At 47.8% G+C, this 11,567-nt stretch overlaps 1 pseudogene; it reads right to left on the reverse strand.

Moving 5' to 3' along the window:
- Positions 1-2,950: 2,950 nt before the first annotated feature.
- Positions 2,951-10,617, reverse strand: LOC119339877 (annotated as a pseudogene).
- Positions 10,618-11,567: the final 950 nt, after the last annotated feature.

The following is an 11,567-nucleotide window of genomic DNA, read 5'->3' on the forward strand; positions in this document are numbered from 1 at the left end:
TGTAGTAATTAATTTGTTTATATTATGTTAGATTTTTTTGTTAGATTAATTAGATTTTTTTTGTTAGATTAGATGTGTAGTAATTTTGATATGTAGTTCATAGATTTTTTTTTGTTAGATTAGATTTTTTTTGTTAGATTAGATGTGTAGTATTTAGAAAAAGGAAAAAAATAGGAAGTAGTTTATATATAGTTGAACTAGCTAGTTGATTTAATAAACTAATTTATTTTACTATATATAGAAGTAGTTTGTTTTTAGCAAGTACTACTTATTTATTTATAGTAAGTGCTTAGTAGTTGAACTAGATAGTTGATTTAATTAATAAAACTACTTTTATTTAACTATATATAGAAGTAGTTGCCGCATCGACGTCGGCGATGCCTATCCCGCATCCTCGTCATCGTCGACTCGGCGGTGGAGGCCTGCTTGATCAGGGCCATGTTCGGGACTGGGCTCCGCCGGGCTGGTATTGGGAGGTGCTACCTTCCGGGGGACGTACGTTGGTGAGGAGGCAGCCCGTTGTTGACCCGATCCTTGTTTGGTGGCGGTCGCGTGGGCCAGTGACGGTGGTGAGGCATCCGGGCACCGCGGAGGTGGTACGTCACCGTGTCAGCGAGGAGGACGAGCACGTCCGTCGCTACATGGTTTCATTGGAGGGCAGATTCGACAATACCTGGCAGGTTCTTCAGGGATCTCACTAGAGCCATGATCTTGTGATGGTTCCTTATCTTTGGGTGTCCACCGCTCGCGTCGATACCCGTCGGGCGCTACGGTTCTAGTTGTATTAGTGATAATATTCGACGATGTACGGACACCAAGAGATGATGTACTTTTGCTTATAATTATTGAATGCATGCTAATTTGAATACTATACTTTATTTTATGATTTGGTTTTGCTTATTTTATGATTTGGTTTTGCTTATTGAATGCTCATATTGGATAAGTTCTCCTTCATTCCCGTGTGCTAGACAATTTGATATAATAATGCATTCGGGAATGAAAGGAGGAGCTACGTACATCGATCATCGATAGTCAACCCGTGATTAATAATAATGATCTAGTTTAATATTTGAATTATGAACGTAGGCCGGAAATGTCGTACTCATCGGACGACGAAAACCGTCCGGGGGAGTGCGACTGGTGCCACGACGACCGAGGTATCTGCGACAGGTTCATTGTGCTGGACGAAGATCGTTGCTTCAGCATTAAGCTCGAGGAGACCTTCGATGTTCATACGGTACGCAACCGACGATAATAGTTTTTTTTCGTAATTACTCATGACTTCAACAATTTTAATCATGACAATATTTTTCATCTTTTCCAATTCGACTAGCTTATCCCATGCTTTGCAAGACGCTATGTCTTGGAGAGGATGGGTTTTGAAGACCATGAAAGTTTCGAAATCAAAAAAAATATTCTAAGTACCCATCATGGTGTAGATTTTCAAGTAAAGTTGTACAATGCTCAGAGTGTAACCCATTTTGGTTGCAAAAATTGGGAAGCACTTTGCAAGATGTATGGTTTTGATGAGGGTATGCTTGTTACCATGGATCTTGGTGATCCTACAATCGAGCAAGAGAGACCTATGATTTTCGTCCTTGTGGATACACCTCCAATTCTTCCCCCATATGAGCTTAACATAGTTATTAAGTAATTTATATTGTTTATTTCAAAATAGTTGACAACTTATTCTCCATTGACAGCTTATTTTCATTCTTCAAAGAATGTGCGAAAGATGGTAGACAGAACCTACTACACCGAAGGCTCCGAACTAACTTATCAGGAGAAAAATTATCTGGTCGCATTTTGTACTGATCTTGAGAATTACAATGTCTACAATCGAACTCCTCAACATTATGGTCAATACGTGCCACTAGTGCACGTGTTGAACTACGGTAACTACCATGGAGATACCATGGTAAGATTTTTGTACTATTACAACATCCGTGCATCTTTTTGCACACTTCTAAAACTAGTACATCATATCATTGCTAATTACAAAGTTATTACTATGTTTTTCAACAGATAATCCCGAATGATTGTGTGCCTCATCTGATGTATACACACGGTAGCCTTCATGTTTTGAACATACAACCAGATCGTCCTACGAATCTCAACTGTCCATACCGGGTTTCTAAAATAAGTGGAGACATGAGAATCAAAGAATGGAAAAAATGTATGGACAGTCGTAAGGAGCTTCTTGGAAGCAACATTCAGTGAAGGGCAAAAATTGGAGACAGGATGATCGCCATTCTTCATAATGGAGAGTCAGGGTCTATATTGTTTTATGATATTTTACCTTAAGGGTGTTTAGGTCCTACCTGATACTGATGATCATGTGTTAAGAACAATTATGTAGGGTTGGGTTCGATGACTATGAGGATGATGATCGTATGACTTATTATTAATAACGAGTAGAAGTTGTATGATGATGCATGATTAGTAGGACGAGTACTTGTTATTATATATGCTGATGTATGCGAGCATGCATGAGTTATTATATCAGCGGGTAAAATGAACATATATAGCAGCAGCATTGGTAAACCAAGGACGAAAAAGAGAGGACACTTCTCTCTATTAGCTAGCTAATATAACAACCTAAAAATAACCCCCAAAACCCCTAAAGCAGCCAATTTCCAAAAAAAACATGGACTTTTGGTCCCGGTTGGTGCCACCAACCGGGACCAAAGGCCCCCTGACTGGGCTCGGCGCACAGAGCCACGTGGAGGCACATTAGTCCCGGTTCTAGTTTGAACCCGGACTACTGGTTGGAGGTATTAGTAACGGCCCATTAGTCCCAGTTCATGAACCGGAACTAAAGGCCCTCACGAACCGGGACTATTACGTGTTTTTCTATTAATGCAGATGACAATGAGCGATGACTACTTGCAACTCGCACCGATCACGCAATGTATAATTTGTATTTCATTAATCACGCAATGAATTTGTCGAAAGTGTGGTACATCAGCTCCCAATTGGAATAACAGCCTACTATATCAAACTGGCAAGGAGAAGGAATCGGTGGTGTCACTCTTCGGCTCCGGGCCCTTCGCGGTGATCTCCGCTTCACTTTTGCCGTCGACTAGGGCCGCCGGTCTGCTCATCTCACTCCCCTTGCCCCACAACACCATGTACAGCCCGCCAACAATGAGAGCCGACCCAATAGCACTGCAGCGACAGGAGAAACAACGCCAGGACTCTCAAAAGAAGAAATGCTGAACAATGTCATCAGGATGAAGGAACGTACCTTCCGACATGGAGCTGCTCGTCGAGGACAGCCCACCCGAGAACGGCGATGACGACGAGCACCACCGGGTTGAACATGGAGACGAAGAGCGGGCCGCGGGCCTGGATGCACCACGTCATCATCGCGAACGTGACACCCCAGCCGACGATGCCCTAAAGATGCAAGTTCTTGTTAACTGGACTACCGGTGACTGGTGCTGGTGGTGAGTGAGACGATGATCGGCATAGTAGTTACCATGTAGAGCACGGAGTAGAGCCTGATGCCGAGTCCAAGGTTCCACACGGCGAGGCTCCGGTCCACGGCGGCGCTGACGCCCGCGCACTCAATCGACACTATGAGGGACATGATTGTCGTGCTGGTGTACGGCGCCGAGAAATCCTCCGACGTCTTGTTCTGCAAAGCAAATTTAATTACACGATCGATCATCACGTCACGTACGGCCAACATCATTGATTTCAATAGTACCTGCATGAGGAGCCAGGCGGCCCAGGCGACGGCGCTGAGAATGACGGCCAGTACTGGCCTGTGGAGCCGCCGCCGCGGCGATGGTGGCGTGCTCCGCGTAGCGCCAGTGGACAGGGGAGGCTGGGACCTTGAGGAGCGGGCCCTTGTACAAGGGCATGATCATAGAGCCGCCGACGCAGACGAGCGTGCCGGCCACCTTGGCCTTCCCGGCGGGTGTCCCGAGCCACACCGCCTCCATCCTCAACGAGGCGGCTATGGCGAAGGTGAGGGCCGGGACGACGTTGCCGATCGCGCAGGCCACGGTCGGGCCGGTGGACTGGAACCCCACGAAGAAGAGCAGCTCGCTCACTGCCATGCTGCGCGTGCATGCCCGCCCGAGCAGCATACGGCAGCTGGTCAATCATCTGGAATGCATTCTGGAGTAGCAGCTACCGAACATCGAACGGACAGCACCAACGCACGATAACTATCGTAGCAGATCCAATGGCTAAAGTCACCCGCATGGGAAGTAATTGCGTGTCATGTTATTCGGCTGAGGCCAGCGTGCTCGCCTGGCCGGCCCAACCAAGACGACTACGACGAGCGTCTACCATCTGGAATCCATTCTGGACTAGCTAATTCCTCAAACTCACTGCTACCTAACATCGAACGGACAGCAGCAACGCATGATAGCTATCATAGCAGATCCAACGGCTAAAGTCACCCGCATGGGAAGTAATTGTGTGTCATGTTATTGGGCTGAGGCTACTAGCGTCTACCGGTGCTGCTGAATTTTTGTCCCCGGTCTTACTGATTAGTCCCATACTGCTTGTGCAAGCTTGTTTACAGATGTTTATAATGTTGATTGTTAGCACAGTTGACACAAAGTGGTCAGCTTGGTAAGCTATCAACAAAAATATTGCAATCACTGATAAATGATTCCTGGGTTGTGACTCTCACAACCTCTCTTAGCACACCGACATGATGTGTTCAGCTTTTGTATATGTCTTGTTTTTTTAGATGACTTGCCGGGCTGGTGCAATGTAATCTTGTCCGATGTTTGTCTAGTATCATTTGTGTTTACAAAATTCCCTACAATAAGTTTCAATTTGGTGAATCTGAATATATTTTTCTGATAAAACCGCAATAGAGTAAGCTTTTCTCCATCCGTCTTTTTTTGTGTGTCTATTTTGGCAGTTCGAATCTTGGTCTCCTTAGAAGCTGTTTCAGTTTGTTAATGTTTTAAAGCGAGACCAAAAGCCATTTTGTTTTATACAAAATAATAATAATGATCGAACGAAGAAAAACCAACAAGAAACAATTTGTCGGGTGTCCCAAAGAACTCGCCAAGATTACATTATGTACTTTACGATGCTACAACAAGCGATGAAGTGTTATCTTGTTATTTTCTTAATGGCACCTCGTTTATACTAAAAAAATTGAGATTCCTAACATGAGTCTCAATCGTTAGTTTCAATTTTTTTTTACTAATGTTAGTGGCACTAATAAAACATGGCCCGAGCGAAAGGTAGAATAATTCATACCGCCTCTAGTTCTCATTGCGGGGACGTGCCTGCATGGTTGTGTCACCATCGACATCTTGTCTTTGCCTTTGGGTCATTGTTGTATAGGAAGATGGAAGAGGTTAGCCTGAGAGCTATCAAGGTAGAGCCCGAGTATGCCCATGGCAACACAACCACCAAGACCCGAGCAGGCCCATGGCGCTAGAACAATCAATAGGAGCTCAAGAAAGACCATGGCCCTGGGGACGCAAAGGCTGAGCTGATGTGAAAACCATAGCACTCCAACCAAACTCGAGGTGCCTGAAGTGGACCCTCGAGCTCGATATTAGGGTCTTCTTCTTCTTCTTTTCTTATTGGCATGGGGCTGGCTAGGCATCTTGTGAGCCAGCAAGGGATGGAAGGGATAGTCAAGAGAGATGTCCAGAAAAAATAGTTTGGAATCGGAGTGGGGATGGGAAGGGATGAACAATTGAGTTTGGGTGAGCTCAAGGGGTAAGTTTTGAACCGGGAGCCAGGATGGCTGAGTTGGCTAGGCCTTTTATGGTTTTGGGGACTTTTTTGCACTTATTCCGTAAGCCTTTGGGCAAAAACCATGTGTGACGATGGACCTATCCCAAATATGTATTACATCTCATCTCTTTAGGGATGTTATTCTATCAATTAAAATTCTGAACCATCATCTCAAAAAAAAAAATCTGAACAAGCTCGGGAAGTGCTTAAGTCTGCAACATAAAATCCGCTTTGGGTGTCCTCCTCCCGACCCCGTGCGGCCGCCGCCAGGCCGCACCGGGCGGCCACCTCCCGACCTCCCCTCGATACCCCGTGCATCCCCCTCCCTCCACCGCCGCCGGCAACGTCGCTGGGCGAAGGCCCCGTCGTGCGGCGGCGTTGGACCTCCTCTGGCGTCCCGAGATCTGAGGCAACGGCGGCCTGATTTGGATCTCCCTCTCGACGAGGATGGCAGGCAGCAGCGGCCGGGGTGTGGCGGGGGGCTGGGCTACAGCCGGCGGGAGTAGTACGAGCTGGTTGCAACGGCGGCCGGGGCGTGTCCCGGCTCGAGCTAGGACCTTCGGGTCTAGGCGGGTGGCGGCCGTTACGTCCTCAAACTATTGCATCTCATCGGATTCGGCGACGGCTCGCTGAAGCACTCCGGGTCTGCATCGCATCACGAGGATTATGGCGGTTGTCGTCATCTCCTACGTCGGAGGTGGTCAACCTGAGGCTGGATGATCAGATCTCGAGATCTGTAATCTAGTCCCGGCTGCGAGTCGGGGAGACATAGTTGCCGGTGAAAACCGAGCCGATGGCGGCGTCCTGTGCCGTTACCTTGATGAAGGCATCGTTCTATAACTACTGTCGACCCACTCGTGCTGCTCCGGGGGAAACCCTATGATTTAGTTTTACAAATCGGATGATGGAGGTACTGCGGTGTCATTTCTCTCTCGGGAGCATCGTTTGTGGAGCAGCGCTGGAAGCCAGAGGTAGGAGGTGGAGCGGCTTCGTCTTTCACGGAGCTTCGGTCGAGATGTCAAGTCATGCCTGGCCGACAGGTGTTACGCTTTGTCATGCCTGGTCGGCAGGTGCTACGCACGAAAGATCTGTCAGAGACTTCAAGTTGTGTCGGTTGCTGGTACTTGGCGACATGGTGCTGAGGTGTACCGGTGGCGACCACGACGTGCTAAGCAGTTCGCGCGCAGGGAGGTGGTGGCATTGGGCGTCGTAGTGGTGTCGCCGGCAGCTAGACCGGGCAAGGATGATGCGTTAGTACAACTCTGAAGATGGAGTGGTGGCAGTTGGCGGTTGCGGCCTCTGAGAGCGCGCCGAACCGGTGTGTGCCCCATACCCGGCAAATGGCTTGGTTGGGGCCTCAGAGCATCTCCAACAGCCGCGCTAAACTAGCGCCGCGCCGCAAAATAGGTCGTTTTAGCGCGCGCGTAACGCGTCAGGGCGCTTCAGCGGGCGCGCAAAAACGGCGCGCGCGCTAAAACGGGTTGGGCGCGCGGTCAAAAACACTTACCCGCCGGCGTATTTCGGGCGCCAACTACAGCGCGCGGTACACTCGAGCGCTCGCGCCCGCTCTTCCTCTCGCGCTTCCACCCCCGACCGGCCGCGCCGCCGCCGCCGCCCGCGCACCCCGGCGACCGTCTCAGGCTTCCCCGGCCTATCCCCGCGCGTCCGCGCTTCCGCCCATCCCCTCCTAGTACCGCCGGCGCCCGCGCGCCTCCGTCGTCCGAGGAACAGCGCCCGAGCGCTCGCTGCCGCGCCGCGCCCGCAAGGTGTTTGACAAAACGCCTACAAGGTATGTATTGCTCAAACTTCATGAATTTGGTGCATGTTTTGAATTGTAGTTTTTATAGTATAGTATTGAACATTGTAGATGAGTTCGTCGTATGATTCTTCCGAAGAAGAATTTGATATGGAAGAGGAGAAGGATCTTGCAATGATCGTAGCTATGCATATCAATAAAAAACCGAAGCACGGTGGTTCGGTTATGGGTCGGGAGAAAATTTGGAGAGATAGGATTGATGCCCATAACAGATTGATGAAGAACTATTTCGTGGAGAATCCCACATACCCGGAGTCGTATTTTCGTCGCCGGTTTAGGATGAGCACCGACTTGTTCAGGCGCATTGCAGAGAAACTAGCGAGCCATGACCGGTTTTTCCAGCAAAGGAGGAATGCCGCCGGAGAGCTCAGGCATAGCACTTTTCTGAAGGTGACAGACGCTTTGCGTATGTTGGCATACGGTATCCCGGCTGATCTAGTTAATGATCATTTGGCTATGGGTAAGAGCCAAGCCATCATGTGTGTCAAGCGCTTTGCAGTGGGAATTGTGCAAGTGTTTGGCGAGGAGTATTTGAGATCTCCCACTGCTGAAGACGCCGCAAGGCTATTGGCGATGAACAAAGCGCGCGGCTTTCCTGGCATGCTTGGCTCAATAGATTGCATGCATTGGAGTTGGAAGAATTGTCAAAAGGCATGGCATGGGCAATTCCACGGCCAAAAAAAGGGTTCCACTATAATCCTTGAAGCGGTGGCCGATCAGGAGACTTGGATTTGGCATGCATTCTTTGGAATGCCTGGATCTTTGAATGATATCAATCTTGTCAACCGGTCACCACTGATGAATAAGATTGCAAACGGTGAGTTGCCACCTGTGCAGTTTGTAGCAAATGGCCGTACGTACAACTATGGCTATTATCTAGCGGATGGCATCTATCCAAAGTGGCAAACCTTCGTGAAGCCGTTGAAAAAACCGGAAGGTAAGAAAAATCTTGATTTTCACAATGCTCAGGCGGCGGCTAGAAAAGATGTGGAGAGAGCATTTGTGATTTTGCAAGCCCAATTTGCTATTGTGAGAGGACCGGCAAGATTTTGGGATCAAAAAATACTTTGGTACATCATGCACGCTTGTGTGATCATGCACAACATGATCATCGAGAATGAGCGTGGCCAAGATTTAGACTACTCACAGTATGAGCTCTTGGGACATCCCGTGCGAGTGCGGCGGAGGGCTGAAAGGGTAGCCCGTTTTGTTGCCTCCTATCATGCCATTCGGCGTCCCGCAACGCACAAGGAACTTCAGAATGATCTAATTGAAGAGTGGTGGGCATGGCATGGACGGCAAAGAGCATGATGCTATCTGCACTCGACATTGTATTGTTCATGAACTATTTGTTGTGTTGTAATAATTTATTTTGAACTATTTGTTGTTGTACTGAACGATAAACTATTTGTTTGAGTTGTAATGATTTATTTTGAACTATTTGTAATTGATTTTTATTTTGTTTGTTTGATCATTTTTGCTCATCTTCTTTGAAATGTACATGTGGTTTGTGCGCTGTATTTTTGCGCCCTGCTGGAGCGGCACGCGCGCTGCATTATAGCGCCGCTGCTGGAGTCAGCGCAGGCGGGCGCGCAAAACCAGCCGCAGCGCGCGCGCTAACAGGTTTTTTGCGCGCGGCGCTTTAGCGCGGCTGTTGGAGATGCTCTCATGTCTTAGATTTTATGCTTGACTGCGAAGTATGTGGTATTAGGTCCGGACTATCAGCATCCCTTCATCAACTAGATAAGAGTAGCGACAGATGTAGCCTAGACGGTGGCTTCGGACATACTGTTGTATTTCTTAGTATGGTCTTTTGTGAATAATTAATAAAATGACTGCATGCATCGCCCAGATGTAGAGGCCGGGGGTCTTCCTTCTTTCTAAGAAAACATAAAATCCGCTTTATGATGCAAAGAATGATCGGGGAAACCGTTTGGGTGACCAGTCTTTTGTTTGTAAGTGTCCGTGGTGTGTGGTGATGCACACCTAGCAATATTCAGCTCGCATGTGTGCGTGTAGGCCGGCAACAGCAAACAGAAAAAGGATGGGCAGGAGCAAAACACAAAGACGCGCCTTCCCTTTTCTTTCGCTAAACACAAAGACGCGCGTTCTCTCCCTCTTCAGATGTACTCCCTCCGTTCGTAAATATAAGTCTTTGTAGAGATTTCACTATAAACTACATACGAATGTATATAGATGCATTTTAAGTGTGGATTCATTCATTTTGCTCCATATGTAGTCTATCCAGTGAAATATCTACAAAGACTTACATTTAGGAACGGAGGGAGACTGGCATGCAAGGAGAAATAATGACTACTTTACAGAAATGATACGTGTACATACATACCCGAGAGTGGACGAAATGAGTATGTGGATAATTACTTTCTTGGTGATCATCGCCCATTTATTCCTGCGTCAGGTGGTTATCTTGATTAGTAGTATCTAACTTAGATCGAATAACACATTTTTTTTAAAGTGAAAACAGTAAGTAACATAATTATTTCGATAGTGATCATCATCCATTTATATTATTACAGTATGCATGTACTAGCTAGTCTTGAGCCCTTGTTTCTGTAAATCCTACTATGGCAAGCAAAAGTAAATGAAAAAGTAGCAGGACCCGTGAACTAATATCCGTAAGCTGAATGCTCTGTTGCAAGGACTGCCAAAGCCTTCCCCTCAAAAAAGAAAAGGACTACCAAAGTCTCCTGGAGTGATTGTTTCCAAGAGAAATTGGGCTCTCAATTTGTCAATAATTGTACAGTAGATAATTTGGCAGTAAGTCGACAAGCAAGCACGAACCTCTCGAAGTAGATGGCGAAGGGTGCGAGGAAGACGGCGGCTATGAAGCTCCGGCAGGAGATGAGCACGTACGGGCTGGCGCCGCTGTCCAACGCCATCTTGGACAGCAGGTTGTTCCCGGCGAAGCCGATCTGCACCAGCAGCATGGCGACGGTGGGCCGGCACCCCATCGAGACCTGCTGCTTCGATCTTCCTCACGGTGGTGTGGCAAGATCGAAGACTGTTCTTGAGATAAGATAGCAGAAGACAGAAGAGGGGAGAGGGGTTTGGACTACACGGAGCTGTGAGTTATGACCAGACGAGTGATGAGTGTACGATGGGCCGGTAGGGTTGCTTTAAGATCGAAAGTTATTGAATCCAAGCTCTCTTCTCACTTCCCCCATCCTGGTGGCTAAATTTCGTGTTTTGACCCTTTTCTGAAACCTATTCAAAATCTGACCCTGGTTCGTAAAAATTTCGGGATCTGACCCTTTTCTTATCGCCAAAGCCCCTGGCGGTAGGGTATAACAGCCTACCGCCAAGGCCCCTGGCGGTAGGGTATAACAACCTACCGCCAAGGCCTCTGGCGGTAGGGTTGTTTTTTTTCTAAGTATGGAACACAGTGCACGCTCGCACCTACCGCCAGACACCTTGACGGTAGGGTTGTACAGCCTACCGCCAGCCTGTTTGGCGGTAGGGGTCTTTCTTATCGCCAGGGGCCTTGGCGGTAGGCTGTTATACCCTACCGCCAAGGGCTTTGGCGGTAAGAAAGGGTCAGATTCCGAAATTTTTACGAACCAGGATCAGATCTTGAAATGGTTTCAGAAAAGGGTCAAAACACGAAATTTAGCCCATCCTGGTACTTTCGGACCTAACAATTTTTGCTGCATAAATGCACTGCGCGTGCACGTGAACATCGTCACGTTTCATGTCAGACGCACACGATTCTGTGAGTATCGATCAGGTCAGAATTGCTCGGTACTCCCACCCTGTATGGCTGTATGTCTTGAACGCGTATAGCTGCAGGAGATATTCAGAGTAAATTTGCTGATATCAATGTGTTGGAAACAACATCTCAAATATTTTTTCTGTCAATTTCGCCTTTCACCGTTTTTTTTATGTTCCTCCTCTTTCTCCCTGGCCTAACGACGACAGGTAGCAGCGTCTGCAATGGCCAGTGGCCTACCTAGGGGGGTGTCCTGCGTGTGCCATGGCACACCCAAAATTTTGGGGATTTTTTTTATCA

Source organism: Triticum dicoccoides, chromosome 7B (assembly GCF_002162155.2).
Source record: "Triticum dicoccoides isolate Atlit2015 ecotype Zavitan chromosome 7B, WEW_v2.0, whole genome shotgun sequence".
Lineage (NCBI taxonomy): Eukaryota > Viridiplantae > Streptophyta > Magnoliopsida > Poales > Poaceae > Triticum > Triticum dicoccoides.